The sequence below is a fragment of the Zea mays genome, chromosome 5 (assembly GCF_902167145.1).
Source record: "Zea mays cultivar B73 chromosome 5, Zm-B73-REFERENCE-NAM-5.0, whole genome shotgun sequence".
Taxonomy (NCBI): Eukaryota; Viridiplantae; Streptophyta; class Magnoliopsida; order Poales; family Poaceae; genus Zea; species Zea mays.
Window position 1 is genome coordinate 62,518,177 of NC_050100.1, and position 17,105 is coordinate 62,535,281.

At 46.2% G+C, this 17,105-nt stretch overlaps 1 long non-coding RNA gene across 1 annotated transcript; it reads left to right on the forward strand.

The window, feature by feature from the left end:
- Nucleotides 1–1,493: 1,493 nt before the first annotated feature.
- On the forward strand, nt 1,494–2,162 carry LOC109939490 (uncharacterized). Its single transcript, XR_002261950.3, has 3 exons — nt 1,494–1,692; nt 1,790–1,886; nt 1,960–2,162. It is a non-coding gene; the product is annotated as an uncharacterized lncRNA (long non-coding RNA).
- Nucleotides 2,163–17,105: the final 14,943 nt, after the last annotated feature.

Below are 17,105 nucleotides of genomic sequence, written 5' to 3' on the forward strand. Positions count from 1 at the left end.
ACTTTAAAAACAAATACAATATATATAGAGACACACACAGATATATATATATATACACACATATAATATATATACATATATAAATATTATATATATATACACGCACGCATGTGGCCACTAGCCAGGTAATGGGACGAGGCCCTGCTCCGGCCGTCTGTCTAAACGCACCACGCACACATGGTAAGCGTCCGGTCCACCTTGCAGCCCATTAGCGCACCTTGCAGCCCATTAGCGCGATGTAGCAGACCAGTAGTAGCGAGCGTTGCGTCAGTTTTATCACTTAGTCCCACCTCGCTTAGTAAACTACACGGTGCGCAAATTCTTCTATATAAATACATACCCTACCGCAGTCAATTATCAAAGTTCTGAGCGGGCAGGAGACCGGCGGCTTGGGCTAGAGTGGAAATGTGGGCTTTGGCCCGCTTATCTTGTTTTTAATTTTAAATTTTGGAAAATTCCGAATTCTATATTCGGTAAATTCCGGTTAAATTCGGTAACCGAAGGAAACGGTCGGCAAAATGCCAAACCGGTTTCGATACCGATTCTGATATAAAATTTCGACAACCGATTCCGTTTTCGAAAATACCGTTACCGCTGAATTCGGTCGGATAAAAATCGAAAATGGTTTCCGGAAAACCGAAAAAATCCAAAACCGTTTTCATCCCTACTCCCAAGCCCCCAGACAGCCCGCTGCCCCGCACCTTCCTCCCCCCGCGTGCGTGAGATGACGATGAGCGAAAGCCTCCGAGCACAACTTCAATGACGGCAGCTCCCCCTCTCCGCCCCGTCGTCAAGCTCCCCAGTGTACCATTTTTATAGAGGCACTACAAATTCTCCTGTGGTGCAGAAAATATTCTTTTTCTGTTCATCTCTCTGATGCTTGTGCTTGCACTTATGCATTTTATCTGGTTTATTTTGTGCTGTAGATTATATTTGCTTTTATCTCATTAATTTGTCCTGAATGCACTTTGTAGTTATGTATCTTGCTTATCTGAGTTTGGGTAGCCTAGCAACATAGTAAAATTTGATTTCTTATTTCAAATATTTAATTGACAATTGATGCCTTGGAATAAGATAAAATAATTAATAAATGAAACAGTACAGCTATGTTCCACTTCATGTCTAGGGTGATTTAAAGATACAGGGTATCATGTAGATAATCTGAGCTTGACTACTGACAGTTTAGTTGAAGCAAGCATATCTTGTATTATTCCTCTGGCCTCATGGAATGCTAACTATTTATTTATTTATTCTATTTACTTACATTACCACAAAGGTGTTCACTATTTTGGATCATTACTTACTAGAATATGTTAAGCTATTACTTTTGGTTGCTAGAATATGGATGTCTAGTATTCTGATGTTATTATTTTGGGGCTATGAATTTCCACTCAATTTGCCAGCTTTGTTGCTCATGGTTTGTCTTGTCAATGCAGGTGCATACCAGAGTTCTCAAGGCAATTGTTCAGAGAATGATCCCAACAATACAATAGTAAGTGGGTTTTTTTTCAAAAAGGTGACTTAGAATTCCTGTTACCTTATATTCATTATTTTGCAATAGGTATTTGTGGGTGGGTTAGATTCCAATGTAGACGAGGAGTATCTAAGGCAAATTTTTACTCCGTATGGAGAAATTTCCTATGTGAAGATTCCTGTAGGCAAGGATTGTGGATTTGTTCAATTTACCAGCAGGTTGACATAAAATGCTTAAAGCTCTTTAATTAACTGTTCTGACACTGATACATGTGAGTTAATTCTTTGTTACTTGATTGGGTTACCATGTTTTCAGGTCATGTGCTGAGGAAGCCATCCAAATGTTGAATGGGAGTCAGATTGGTGGGCAGAAAACTCGGCTTTCATGGGGCCGTAGTACTCAAAACAGACAGGTATTGTGTGATGTAATCTTATTTTTTGCTGAATTCTCACTTACCTAACAGATCCAAGATGATTCTCCATAAGGCTTCTCAGCATGATGCCAACAGCCAGTATAATGGGAACAACTATTATCGATACCAACAGCTGGGTAATGAAGGTTATAGCTATGGTGCACCCAATGCACAAGACCCAAGCATTCAAAACTACTATGGATACCCTGGTTATGGTAACTATGAGCAGCAGTCAACACAGGAGCAGCAGCAGCAGCCTCCACCAGCACAGGAGCAGCCTCCACCGGCACAACAGGTAGAGCATCGAGAATCCCCATTTGCTTAAATCTTACTATCACACCCGGTTTTAGAAGGCAAACCGAATGCGAACCATGTACGTGCCAAGATCAGCAATTCACGTACACAACAGTTACATAACTGGAAATCATCACACAGTGCTCAAATAATAACATAGAAGGGTAATAATAGTCGATTACATCATATGTCTGAGACATCCACATAGTCTTTACAATAATCAAAGTGCGAAAACGAAACGTAGATAAACGTGGCCTTCACAGGCAGCCGACTGGGGGTTGCCGCTAACCCACGCCTAGAACTCGTCGTAGTCTTGGAACTCCTAGAAGTCTCCTTCCACGGCTTCATCTTCTCCTGAGCAGTGGTTGCAATGCTGACAACCTGGGGACTAGCTTTATGTGGAGGGTAAGTCAAGCAGTTGTTTTTAGTTGGTCAGATTATTATTACTAGTAGAGAAAGCCAAGTTTTAGATTTAACCCACGTTATTAACCCAAACGTACTCCTTTCCAAATGGAAAGAGTACCACTTACCATTACCAGAGTCAATACCAAGAACCATCAATCTCATTGCCACCTGTAATCCGAACATCTCTGATCAAGTATCACTAATCACTGGAGCTCCCTTGGCCGCTAATAACTGTGAGCACCGCTGATATATCAGTTTCATAACACTCTACAGAGGTTGCGCACTTTACCCACAAGCCGTGATTCCATCTTGCCTCGGGCCGATCAAACCCTTAAACACTACCAAGGTGAATAGGCAGGGTCTCACTACGTAGCCTTTACAAAGATTCCCCGGGCCTGTAGCCGCCCGTTAGGTTTCCTAAATGCACAGCACTCCTCCCCATGGGGCGAACCAACCTTGGCAGACCGAGCCGCATACACCGAGCCCCATTAACGGCACGACGGCTAAGCGAACTACACCCCGGTTCCTCTAATTATTCAGCTAAGGGCATCCCATTCCACCCTCATGGTTGCACTGTTTTCCTGGGCGGTCATCCAACGAACAGGTCCTTACGGAGAGGCACTCGAGAAACCGCTCGAGCCCCCTAAAGTATCACCAGTCCAACATCATAATCATAATGACCACATCGTATCATAGGTGTTCACATCATGTTCATTGATTAAAGTAAAGCAATAGCATGAAGCTAACCATAGCAACCCAAAAAGTAATCAAGGACAAGGTAAATAGAAAGCTAGTCAATCCTTAGGTTGATCATGGTATGCAGGACAGTGAATTATAAAGTAAATGGAACATAATGGGTCAGAGGACACTTGCCTTCACCAACCAGATGCTCAGGGTCTTCAGCCTTGTAGAACTTGAAGAGCTGGGTCATTTGGTCGCCGAAGGTTGACTGTCGATTCCTCGAAGCTCAGAAACGAATCGCGATCTAATCGCAACACGAAGCGAAGACGAACAGGCACAAGCAAACAAACATATACATATGCATAAGAACATTACACCATACAAGATAAAATGTTATAAAAGTGAGCAATATAAAATAGAGAGCGCTTCTACGGTTACGCGAGAATATGAAACACGTCGGTCGGAGCTACGGTCGATAAGTTATCGCGTTTATGCTAAACGAATATGAACTAGGATATTTAATTCGGTGTTATCAAATATAAATTATAACTACTATTTAATTAAAACAAGAGATTCTAAGCGAGACGAATTTACGACGCATGAAACACCACGACAGCGTGCAAACGACGCGCGGACACGCGCGACATAGCACGCTGACAACTCATGAATCAGCACGCGACCACGAGCACATCGCGCACAAACAACTCGCAGACAGCACGTGCACGACGCGTGAAACAGCACGCCACCGCGCGCGGAACAACACACGCGATAGGCAAAGAAGAACTGATTAGATGTCGTGTTTAAACTATACAAGTATCAAATAAATAAAAAGTATTTAAGTCAATATTAACCATGTTAATATTTATTCATAAAAACGCAGGTTGACAATTATATATTTAATTTAATTGGAATTCTAATCTAATAATCATTAGTCGAGCAACCTTAAATAAATTAATTAGAATGTGTGACCTAATAAGTTAATGTTATTAACATGAGTGATTATAAGCAAGAACAATTTATTATTACGAGCAGACGTCGTGCGACTCGCGTCATCAACACGCAAGATACGTGCGAACGATGTGCAGCAAGACGAGCGACATGTGCAAGTGGCACACGCGACGCATGCAAACAACGTGTGACAACGCGTGCGAACCGCACACGTGACACGCGCGAACGGCGCGAACGCGTGCACGCGCAGGGGGGGTAGACGGGTGTAGATGGGGGTCGTCTAGGGGTAGACGAACGTCGTCTAGGGGGTAGACGGACGTCGTCGGGACCCTGACGACACGCTGCGCGTACACGATACAACGTGCACAACAGCGCGCGATACGAGATACTCGCTGAACCATAACAAGTTTATAATAAACAAGTTTTAAATGAAAAGTGCTTAAGTTGGTATTAATCAAGTTAACATTTATTTATAAAAGCGCAAGATGAGCTATAAGCTAGTTCTAATTAGACGGTCATAAGTATCGAATAAATCACTAATTAAATAATTAAAACTTGCGACGTGATGAGATAAGATTATTAATATGTTGACGGTATTGTTGTGAAATTAATCTTAACGCGAATGGGTCAAAACAGATTTAATAATGCGCGCGACCGCGAGGAATAGCATAAACGACGAGCGCGAACGACACGCGGATCAGCACGTAGTCCACGTGTAAAACACGCACGCGATACGTGAGATAAATTAATTAAACGTCACATTTATATTAACGGGCATTTGGGCAAGACGTTTGAGTTACTAATTATTGACATGGATTTAATAGAGCATAAGTTAACTATCGTAAATTAGTTTAGTGAAAAGGTCTAATTAGCTAACGTTAGTTAAACAAAAGTATAATTAATTATTAACACGTGCGACATGGTGAAACAAAAATACTAACGCATCGACGATGCTCACCTACGTGCAGACATGGATGGCGCGTCGTCGGTCCTTCGTCGATGCTTGGGAACAGCTGAGCACGATGGCGGCGATGGTGAGTCGTGGACATACGGCGAAGGGGCTGCACAGGCACACGACGTCGCTTGGTAAGGCGAGGGCACTGCGCACGGCGTGAAAGGGCTGCGTGACGCCTACGAACGGCGGTGGTGACTCGGCCACGGCAGACCGGGCTACGGGAGCACGGGGCGCACGGGTCGGCTGGCCGCACTGGCCTAAGGCAGGCCACGCCGAGGCTGGCTGCGCGCCGCGCCGCAGGCCGCCGGGCTGCGCGCTGGCTGCGCAGGGACGTCGAGGGGTACAGGGAGCCGGGCCAGAGCGCGAGACAGGCACCACAGGGGCGGGCTGTTGGGCGACAGGGCGCCATGGCTGCCGCAGGAGGGAGCACCGGCTCGCTGCCGGGCTGCTCGCCAGGGAGAAGGAGGGAGAAGCGCTGGTTGCGGGAGGGGAAGGAGTAGAGGCGATGGGCGGCTTCTTGCGCGCGGGGAGCGGCATGGGCGGTTGGGGAAAGAGTTGGGGGAGATGAATAGGAGAGAGGGCGTCCTGGTAGGTGGGACCCTCATGCAGCGCGCGGCTGGGCGAGCGGGTCGTGTGCGCGCAGGTGGCGGCGGTTGGGGAGCGGCTGGGCGCGCGCTGGGCTGGGGTGGGGCGCGCGCGAGCAGGCCGGCGAGGAGGCCCACAGCTGGGCCACGAGGGCGTACTGGTGCGGGTGGGGTGGGCTGCATGGCGGGGGTGCTGCTGGGCCGGGGTGGGACGCGCGCGAGCAGGCCGGCTGGGCCGAAAGGCCGAGGGGGAAATGGTTCGCGGGCTACTCTACTCTTTTCTTTTTCCTACTACCAAATGCATTTACAATAATGAACCACATATTAAATATTTAAATGGACACACACCAAAGAAAAACACCGCGTCGCAACAAATATATTCCTGCATGATGCAACAATCATTACTCCCTTAGGGTTTTATTTTACTAGGCTTACGCCTATATACGTAACAAAATAACTCTACAATATTTAGAAAAATGAAAAGAAATGCAAGGAAGAGAGAGGGTAACACCTGAATTTGGTGGATATTAGAAAAGAAATTTTATACCCCCAAATTTAGGGTGTTACAAATCTAACCTCCTTAACAGAATCTCGCCCCCGAGATTCAAGAAGAGGCTAGCAAGAAAATGAGATTGGTTCATTAGTCTTTCATAGCTTTTTCTAACTCAACTTTGACTCCGCTGGCTTGACTTATGGATTGGTTGCTTTGACCATCAGATGCTTGAGACCAATTGATGCAATTCTTGAGGATCTCCTGGACCTATGGGTTAGAACCCACACATGCTTTCGCTGCGCCACTTTGATCTTGTTGGTTGATGTTGATCGCATTATCTTCATTGGGGTTAGCGGCTAACCCCATTAACAGGAGCGTTGATATGCACTTGATGAAGATGCTGCCGACTCCGATCTTGACTGATTTGGAGGAGTTGGAGGTTGCCAAATGGACAGGTGCAAGAGGAAAGACTACAGATAGAAAAGGTAAGCATAGAAGGATTAAAGAGAGAAAAGGGAGAGCACCCAGCTACCTAACTCTATGGCACTCACCTAGTAAACAGATGTCATTGCAGACCAAGGGTCACAACACATCAACACTCATGACAAAGAAGCAAATCAGTCATCACACAAAGACAAACAACGCAAGCATACAACAACAAACATCTCGTTGCTATACGTAACTTTTAATTAAATGGTGGTCTCTCCTTACCAAGGGGAAACTATTCTAAGGCCCTCGAAAGGAAGGGGAGTAATAAGACATGAAGAGTAGGGGCATGAGCATAATAAAGGATGGAGCTAAAGCAAGGATTGTAACCGACGGGGAGAGAATGCAACCAAGGTCAGGATAGGTAAAACACCATTCTCAAATCGGGATGGGAAAGGTGATAATTCAAAAGATAGGCATAAGGTTAGCATCATGGAAGGATCTAGTTATTACAAAGGTACAAGAGGTAACAGGCGAAAGCGCATCAAAAGATCGAGTTAAGATAAGACTTGCCACACGACAGAGGAAAGAGGGGACGAACAACAGCAGGTAGGGGTAAGACAACACTCTTGAACTGAAATGGGAGAGGAAGCTTTAAAATACGAGTACATGATAAGCATCAAGGTACAGATCGAGGGATGACAAGGGTTAAGGTGATATCGAACAAACACACAACAAAGGATGTATTTCAGGAAAAGCTTCCAAGGTGTTAGAGAAGGGGAAGCAGTCAATGATGAGGTAGATGAGGCATTATCCTCGAACAGGGAAGGAAAAGAGGAGGCTTCAAAGGATAGGTTCAAGATAAGCAAGAGGGCAAGGGCGTAGATATCACGAGGGTTTTAAAGGTAATAACGAACAAGGATGTAGGAGAGGAGGTAAATAGGCATAAGACAAAGAATATAAGTACCATAAAGGATGGAGTTAAAACATGACCTGCAAATGGAAAAGGAGAGGGTATGTCCAAGGGCCAGAGAGGTAAAATGCCACTCTCAAATTGAGGTGGAAGAGAGGAGATTTTTTTAAAGAGCAAGAATAAAGATAAGTGTCAAAGCAAGACCGATGGATGAAAAGGTAATGGTGATAGCAAATAAAACACACAGCAAAAGATGGAATTAAGGCAGAACTTGTAAGGCGACAAGAATTGGGAAGAAATCAAGGGGGAGATGGGTAACTCACAGTTCTCAACCCGGGTTGAAAGAAAGGGGAGACTTTTCAAGGATAAGTTCAAAGTAAACATTTAGGTAGAAGGCCTCAATATCACAAGGGTCAAAGGCGATAATAGACAAGTACATAAGGGAGAAGACGAAAGCACAGAAGAGACAGTGGTATAAGTACAACAAAGAATGGAGGTAGGTCAAGGCTTACACGCGGTAAAGAAGAGGTTATAGCCAAGGGTGAGATAAGTAAAACATAGCTCTCGAATTGAGATAGAAAAGAGGGGATTTCAACAAGCAGGCTTAAGATATGCATCAAGGCAAGATCTGCAGATTACAAAGGTAAGGATGATATCAAACAAAAGCTCAACAAAGGATGAAGTTAAGGTGAGACAAGATTGCAAGGCGACAAAGGGAAAGGAAACGAACAAGAGCGGGGTAGGGAAAAACAACACTCTCGGATTGAAATGGAATAAGTGAGGCTAAAAAATCGTTAAATATCATGGTAAATATGGAGAGATGTCAAGGGTCAAAGGTGATAATAGGCAAGGATATAAAGAAGAGGTAAATGTGCATAAAAAAGGAATCTAGGTACAACCAAGAATAGAGTTAAGATAAGTCTTGCAAGTGGTAAAGTATAAGATATAACCACGGGTGAGATAAGTAAGAGGCCACGCTTGAACTAAGGTGGGAGATTGGAGGTTTTAGATAACTAACATAGCGTAATCGCCAAGGTAAGATTGAGAGATGAGAAGGGTAAAGACAATAAGGAACAAAAGCACAACAAAGGATGAGGTTACAAACTCGCGAGCCAAGTAAGAGGATACGACCAAGAGGAAGAAGGTATGAGACGGAAGAGGGGTGAATTTAAAGGGCAGGTATGAGACAAACATCAATGTAGGATATAGAGGTGTCAAGGGTGCATATGATAATAATTAAAAGTATAACAAAGGATATAGTTAAGGCAAGACTCGTGAAACGACAAAGTGGAGAAAACAATCAAGGGTAATATAGGTAAGGTTCCAATAGAAGGGTTAAAGTAAAGATTCATTACCGAGTGGAGTTACAAGGATACAACAAGATCAACAAGGATATGCAAAGTAGAATGACCGCTCATGGATCATTAAGAAACAAGGGTGGTCAAGGATATGTTAAATGTCTTGAATAGTCATTGGGATATAAAGGTAGCATATATAAAAATAAGAGTATGCAAGATTCCAATGATACAAGCGTACCCAGACATGGGAATAGAAAAAGGTAGAGGATAATGACTTAACAGCGGAACAGGGAGGGATCTCTGAAGGCCAGAAGTTCATGGACATATAAACTAGAGTGTTTAAGTAGGCAGGAGAAATTCAGATGTAAGGGTTTGAAACAAAAGTACTGAAGAATCTAGGAGTACGAGCATGTCAATGCTAAGAGGACAAAGATAGTCAAAGGGTAGCGATTTAGTGATGGAAGAGGGAAAAATCCCAATCAGACAAAATGTTATGGTCAGGGGGCATCTTCAAAGATGTTGCAAGCATAAGAGTGAGAACAGAACTAATATGACCAGCAAATAAACCATAAATAAATGAAGGATTAGAATAAAACACAATTTTCAGCAAGGTATAATATATAGTAAAACATAGGTTTGGTCGATATGACCAACTTTTGAAGGGATAGCAAAGTCAAGGCAGGGATAGAGGTCTATAATCCTTAGAACGACCATTCTACTCTAGGTTAGCGGTCCTACAGTCAGCACGACTTTGATACCACTTATGTCACACCCGGTTTTAGAAGGCAAACCGAATGCGAACCATGTACGTGCCAGGATCAGCAATTCACGTACACAGCAGTTACATAACTGGAAATCATCACACAGTGCTCAAATAATAACATAGAAGGGTAATAATAGTCGATTACATCATATGTATGAGACATCCACATAGTCTTTACAATAATCAAAGTGCGAAAACGAAACGTAGATAAACGCGGCCTTCACAGGCAGCCGACTGGGGGTTGCCGCTAACCCACGCCTAGAACTCGTCGTAGTCTTAGAACTCCTGGAAGTCTCCTTCCACGGCTTCATCTTCTCCTGAGCAGTGGTTGCAATGCTGACAACCTGGGGATGGGGGGGTTTGGTGTGTAGAGCAAGGGTGAGTACACATCAACATACTCAGCAAGTATCCTGTTTGGCTGTAGTGGACTAGCTTTATGTGGGGGGTAAGTCAAGCGGTTGTTTTTAGTTGGTCAGATTATTATTACTAGTAGAGAAAGCCAAGTTTTATATTTAACCCACGTTATTAACCCAAACGTACTCCTTTCCAAACGGAAAGAGTACCACTTACCATTACCAGAGTCAATACCAAGAACCATCAATCTCATTGCCACCTGTAATCCGAACATCTCTGATCAAGTATCACTAATCACTGGAGCTCCCTTGGCCGCTCATAACCGCGAGCACGACTGATATATCAGTTTCATAACACTCTGCAGAGGTTGCGCACTTTACCCACAAGCTGTGATTCCCTCTTGCCTCGGGCCGATCAAACCCTTAAACACTACCAAGGTGAATAGGTAGGGTCTCACTACGTAGCCTTTACAAAGATTCCCCGGGGCTGTAGCCGCCCGTTAGGTTTCCTAAATGCACCGCACTCCTCCCCAAGGGGCGAACCAACCTTGGTAGAGCGAGCCGCATACACCGAGCCCCATTAACGGCACGATGGCTAAGCGAACTACACCCCGATTCCTCTAATTATTCAGCTAAGGGCATCCCATTCCACCCTCATGGTTACACTGTTTTCCCGGACGGTCATCCAACGAACAGGTCCTTACGGAGAGGCACTCGAGAAACCGCTCGAGCCCCCTAAAGTATCACCAGTCCAACATCATAATCATAATGACCACATCGTATCATAGGTGTTCACATCATGTTCATTGATTAAAGTAAAGCAATAGCATGAAGCTAACCATAGTAACCCAAAAGGTAATCAAGGACAAGGTAAATAGAAAGCTAGTCAATCCTTAGGTTGATCATGGTATGCGGGACAGTGAATTATAAAGTAAATGGGACATAATGGGTCAGAGGACACTTGCCTTCACCAATCAGATGCTCAGGGTCTTCAGCCTTGTAGAACTTGAAGAGCTGGGTCATTTGGTCGCCGAAGCTTGACTGTCGATTCCTCGAAGCTCAGAAACGAATCGCGATCTAATCGCAACACGAAGCGAAGACGAATAGGCACAAGCAAACAAACATATACATATGCATAAGAACATTACACCATACAAGATAAAATGTTATAAAAGTGAGCAATATAAAATAGAGAGCGCTTCTACGGTTACGCGAGAATATGAAACACGTCGATCGGAGCTACGGTCGATAAGTTATCGCGTTTATGCTAAACGAATATGAACTAGGATATTTAATTCGGTGTTATCAAATATAAATTATAACTACTATTTAATTAAAACAAGAGATTCTAAACGAGATGAATTTACGACGCACGAAACACCACGACAGCGTGCAAACGACGCGCGGACACACGCGACATAGCACGCTGACGACTCACGAATCAGCACGCGACCACGAGCACATCGCGCACAAACAACTCGCAGACAGCACGTGCATGACACGCGAAACAGCACGCCACCGCGCGCGGAACAACACACACGATAGGCAAAGAAGAACTGATTAGATGTCGTGTTTAAACTATACAAGTATCAAATAAATAAAAAGTATTTAAGTCAATATTAACCATGTTAATATTTATTCATAAAAACGCAGGTTGACAATTATATATTTAATTTAATTGGAATTCTAATCTAATAATCATTAGTCGAGCAACCTTAAATAAATTAATTAGAATGTGTGACCTAATAAGTTAATGTTATTAACATGAGTGATTATAAGCAAGAACAATTTATTATTACGAGCAGACGTCGTGCGACTCGCGTCATCAACACGCAAGATACGTGCGAACGATGTGCAGCAAGACGAGCGACATGTGCAAGTGGCACACGCGACGCATGCAAACAACGTGTGACAACGCGTGCGAACCGCACACGTGACACGCGCGAACGGCGCGAACGCGTGCACGCGAGGGGGGGTTGACGGGTGTAGATGGGGGTCGTCTAGGGGTAGACGAACATCGTCTAGGGGGTAGACGGACGTCGTCGGGACCCTGACGACGCGCTGCGCGTACACGATACAACGTGCACAACAGTGCGCGATACGAGATACTCGTTGAACCATAACAAGTTTATAATAAACAAGTTTTAAATGAAAAGTGCTTAAGTTGGTATTAATCAAGTTAACATTTATTTATAAAAGCGCAAGATGAGCTATAAGCTAGTTCTAATTAGACGGTCATAAGTATTGAATAAATCACTAATTAAATAATTAAAACTTGCGACGTGATGAGATAAGATTATTAATATGTTGACGGTATTGTTGTGAAATTAATCTTAATGCGAATGGGTCAAAACAGATTTAATAATGCGCGCGACCGCGCGGAATAGCGTAAACGACGAGCGCGAACGACACGCGGATCAGCACGTAGTCCACGTGTAAAACACGCGCGCGATACGTGAGATAAATTAATTAAACGTCACATTTATATTAACGGGCATTTGGGCAAGACGTTTGAGTTACTAATTATTGACATGGATTTAATAGAGCATAAGTTAACTACCGTAAATTAGTTTAGTGAAAAGGTCTAATTAGCTAACGTTAGTTAAACAAAAGTATAATTAATTATTAACACGTGCGACATGGTGAAACAAAAATAATAACGCATCGACGATGCTCACCTACGTGCGGACATGGATGGCGCGTCGTCGGTCCTTCGTCGATGCTTGGGAACAGCCGAGCACGATGGCGGCGATGGTGAGTCGTGGACACACGACGAAGGGGCTGCACAGGCACACGACGTCGCTTGGTAAGACGAGGGCACTGCGCACGGCGTGAAAGGGCTACACGACGCCGACGAATGGAGGTGGTGACTCGGCCACGGCAGACCGGGCTACGGGAGCACGGGGCGCACGGGCCGGCTGGCCGCACTGGCCTAAGGCAGGCCGCACTGAGGCTGGCCGCGCGCTGGCTGCGTGCTGGCTGCGCCGGGACGTCGAGGGGTACAGGGAGCCGGGCCGGAGCGCGAGACAGGCACCGCAGGGGCGGGCTGCTGGGCGACAGGGCGCCATGGCTGCCGCAGGAGGGAGCACCGGCTCGCTGCCGGGCGGCTCGCCTAGGGAGAAGGAGGGAGAAGCGCTGGTTGCGGGAGGAGAAGGAGTAGAGGTGATGGGCGGCTTCTTGCGCGCGGGGCAGGTAAAAGGGAGCGGCATGGGCGATTGGGGAAAGAGTTGGGGGAGATGAACAGGAGAGAGGGCGTCCTGGTAGGTGGGACCCTCATGCAGCGCGTGGCTGGGCGAGCGGGTCGTGTGCGCGCAGGTGGCGGCGGCTGGGGAGCGGCTGGGCGCGCGCTAGGGCAGAGGCGGGGGCGCGCTGGGCCGGGGTGGGGCGCGCGAGCAGGCCGGCGAGGAGGCCCGCAGCTGGGCCGCGAGGGCGTGCTGGCGCGGGTGGGGTGGGCTGCATGGCGGGGGTGCTGCTGGGCCGGGGTGGGGCGCGCGCGAGCAGGCCGGCTGGGCCGAAAGGCCGAAGGGGAAATGGTTCGCGGGCTACTTTACTCTTTTCTTTTTGCTACTACCGAATGCATTTACAATAATGAACCACATATTAAATATTTAGATGGACACGCCAAAGAAAAACACCGCACCGCAACAAATATATTCCTGCATGATGCAACAATCATTACTCCCTTAGGGTTTTATTTTACTAGGCTTACGCCTATATACATAACAAAATAACTCTACAATATTTAGAAAAATGAAAAGAAAAGCAAGGAAGAGAGAGGGTAACACCTGAATTTGGTGGATATTAGAAAAGAAATTTTATACCCCCAAATTTAGGGTGTTACACTTACTGTCTTCATAGTTGAAATTAGGAAATCGACTGTTAAAGTTCTTACTATCCTGAACCAGCCAACTGCTTATTTGCTCAAGATAAATTGAGCCATATAGTATTATGTTATCAGTCTTCTATGTTGGGATCTTCATAAGGCTGGTGAGTGCGAAAGGGCCTCTAGCTGAGTTGGTTAGGTGGTCTGAGTAGCACTCCTCAGGTCCTAGATTCGACTCCCCGTAGTAGAGAATTTCAGGTTATGGTTAAAAAAATCCCCTCGTCTGTCCCACGCCAAAGTGAGTAACTTGTTGCCTTTCATTTGCAGTAACAATCATCGTGGTGACGATTGCTTGGGCACTTCTAGAATGCTATCAGATTAGAGGGACGATAGTCACAGAGCACTGTCGTGCCTAATGAGACGTCCTAAAGATATGGAGGGCATATAGTCGCATGGGGCCAGTGTTAATTTATGATGACACTTCTGATGTCTCTTTTGTTTGTCATTGAGATCTTGACGGCTGAAGTATGCTCTGTTGAAAATGATATTGATGTATTCGTCATCGGATTGTTTATTTGCTCGGAACCATTTTTTGCACTATACATCTAGGGCGCCAACCACGATGCATTCCGCACCTATCGCTGGCTCACCAGCCCGTAGCAGCTGTACGTAGGGGTGGTGGCAAACTGGCAATGGATCAAATCCAAATGGTTCTTTATAAAATGGTAGGGCTATAAATAAATTTTAGTTGAAAAATAAATAGAAATATAGCTTGATTTTAATTTGATCATCCTTAACTTTTTTATAGTGTAAAATTTAGAGCTTATTTCATCCATAGTTGTATCTGATTCGGTTCCTTTGAAACAATGACATGGAACGGTTTCAGGCAAGATTCCTTTGAAACCGTGACATGGAAGCAAGATTCTTTGAAACTGTGACATGGAACGGTTTCTGGTCAGATTGTTTGTGTATTTTTTTATAAGCCTTGATCAGCTATAACTATTACTAAGTGGAATTCTGGACAAACGACTGTTGAGGATGTTGAACCTTGCCTAAGTCGATAAAATATCTATATCTATACAAAACCTAATGTGGGTATATGATACTATTATGACTTCATCTTTCATGCTGACACTCTACACCCGTCCTACGTGCTCCACCTCGACGCCATATGTCCTATGGGCCCCACGCCTAGCACCCGGGCATAACTCTCTCAGCTACTGCCGTGTGGACCACTAGCCAGCACCCGATCCTGCCCGCACAGCTACCACACCGCACAAAAAACAGTACAAAAGCAGCACTCAAGAACCCACGATTCCTTGCTCCAGAAATTTGGGGCTCAGACCACACATATCTTAGTGTTTAGAAATAAACAATAAGTATATTTGAATAAATATTTTAATACTTATTTATATGATATATAACAACCGTGGGTAGTGATTATTAGGTGAACACTAAATCTATATCTATACTACTTATTAAGGCAGCAAGGGGTAGGCTGCCATTACCTGCCATTCCCATTCCCACAGTCCTTTCCCGCCGTGACAACGAGAAATTTGCCATTATGGAGATCTTCACGTGCGGTTTCGACGTTTTGGAGGCATAAGCGAGGGATTCGCTCTTATGGAAAAATTGGGGACAACCCACACTCTAAAATAGACATGACCACGCCATTACACGGATCGAAAAACGATCAGTATCGTTGATACCGTTGCCGTCTCCAGCGCCGTTAGCGTCGTCGAGGTGTTGGTTCTCTCCTATCTCGCACGTGAGGATCTCCATAATGGCAAATCTCTCGCCTGCGGGGCTCCGTCTCCGACATCGAGGCGCTTGTCGCTGCCTGCGCCGGGCTTAGTGCTCTGAACCTCTCCGGTGGTTTGATTGGTGGGCCGAGGTCTGCCGGCGTTGTCGCCTCCGGATTTGTCCGGCTAGAAGCTCTCGACCTGTCCGGCAACAAGATCTCCGGCGATGGCGACCTCCGGTGGATAGTGGGCGCCGGCGTCAGAGCAGTCCGCCAACTGGACCTCTCCGGGAACAAGATCTCTAGCCTGCCGGAGTTCACCAACTGCTCTGGGCTGGAGTACCTCGACCTCTCCGGCAACCTCATCGCCGGCGAGGTGGCCGGCAGGACTCTCGCTGACTGTCGTGGTCTGAGAACGCTCAACCTCTCAGGCAACCACCTGGTCGGCCCGTTCCCGCCGGACGTCGCCGCCCTCACCTCGCTCGCCGCACTCAACCTCTCAAACAACAACTTCTCCAACGACCTCTCCGCCGACGCTTTCACCGAGCTACACCAGCTCAAGGTGGTCGCCCTCTCCTTCAACCACTTCAACGGCAGTAATCCGGACTCCTTGGCGGCGCTACCGGAGCTCGACGTGCTGGACCTCAGCTCCAACACCTTCTCCGGCACCATCCCTTCGTCCATCTGCCAAGGCCCCAACTCAAGCCTCTGCATGCTGTACCTCCAGAACAACTACCTCTCCGGCGCCATCCCTGAGTCAATCTCCAACTGCACCAGGCTCGAATCTCTCGATCTCAGCCTCAACAACATCAACGGCACCCTCCCGGCATCCCTCGGGAAGCTCGGGGAGCTCCGGGACCTCATTCTTTGGCAGAACTTCTTGGAGGGCGAGATTCGGGCGTCCCTGGAAAATTTGGACAAGCTCGAGCATCTCATCCTCGACTACAACGGGCTCATCGGCATCATCCCGTCGGAACTCTCCAAGTGCAAGGAGCTGAACTGGATATCCTTGGCAAGAAACCAGCTGTCTGGTCCGATCCCGGCTTGGCTTGGGCAGCTCAGTAATTTGGCCATCTTGAAGCTGAGCAACAATTCCTTCTCCGGACCAATACTGGCTGAGCTCGGCAACTGCCAAAGCTTGGTCTGGCTGGACCTGAACATCAACCAGCTTAACGGGTCAATACCGGCGGAACTGGCAAAACAGTCTGGGAAGATGAACATCGGTCTTGTCATTGGGCGGCGCAGGAAGAGAATAGGAGAAAAAAACGGCGGCTGCTACGACGTGAGCATCAATGGTTTTAATCATAGACGTTACCTTGTAATGGCGTGATCATGTCCATTTTGGAGTGTGAGTTGTCCCCAATTTTTCTATAAGAGCGAATCCCTTGCCTACGCCTCCAAAACGTCGAAGCCGGACGCGAGGATCTCCATAATAGCAAATTTCTCCGTGACAACTCTATCTTCCTCTCTCCACAGCCGCCGCAAACCCCACTCCCCCCTCGTGCCCCCAATTCCCACCTCCCAGATCCCACCGCCAGATCA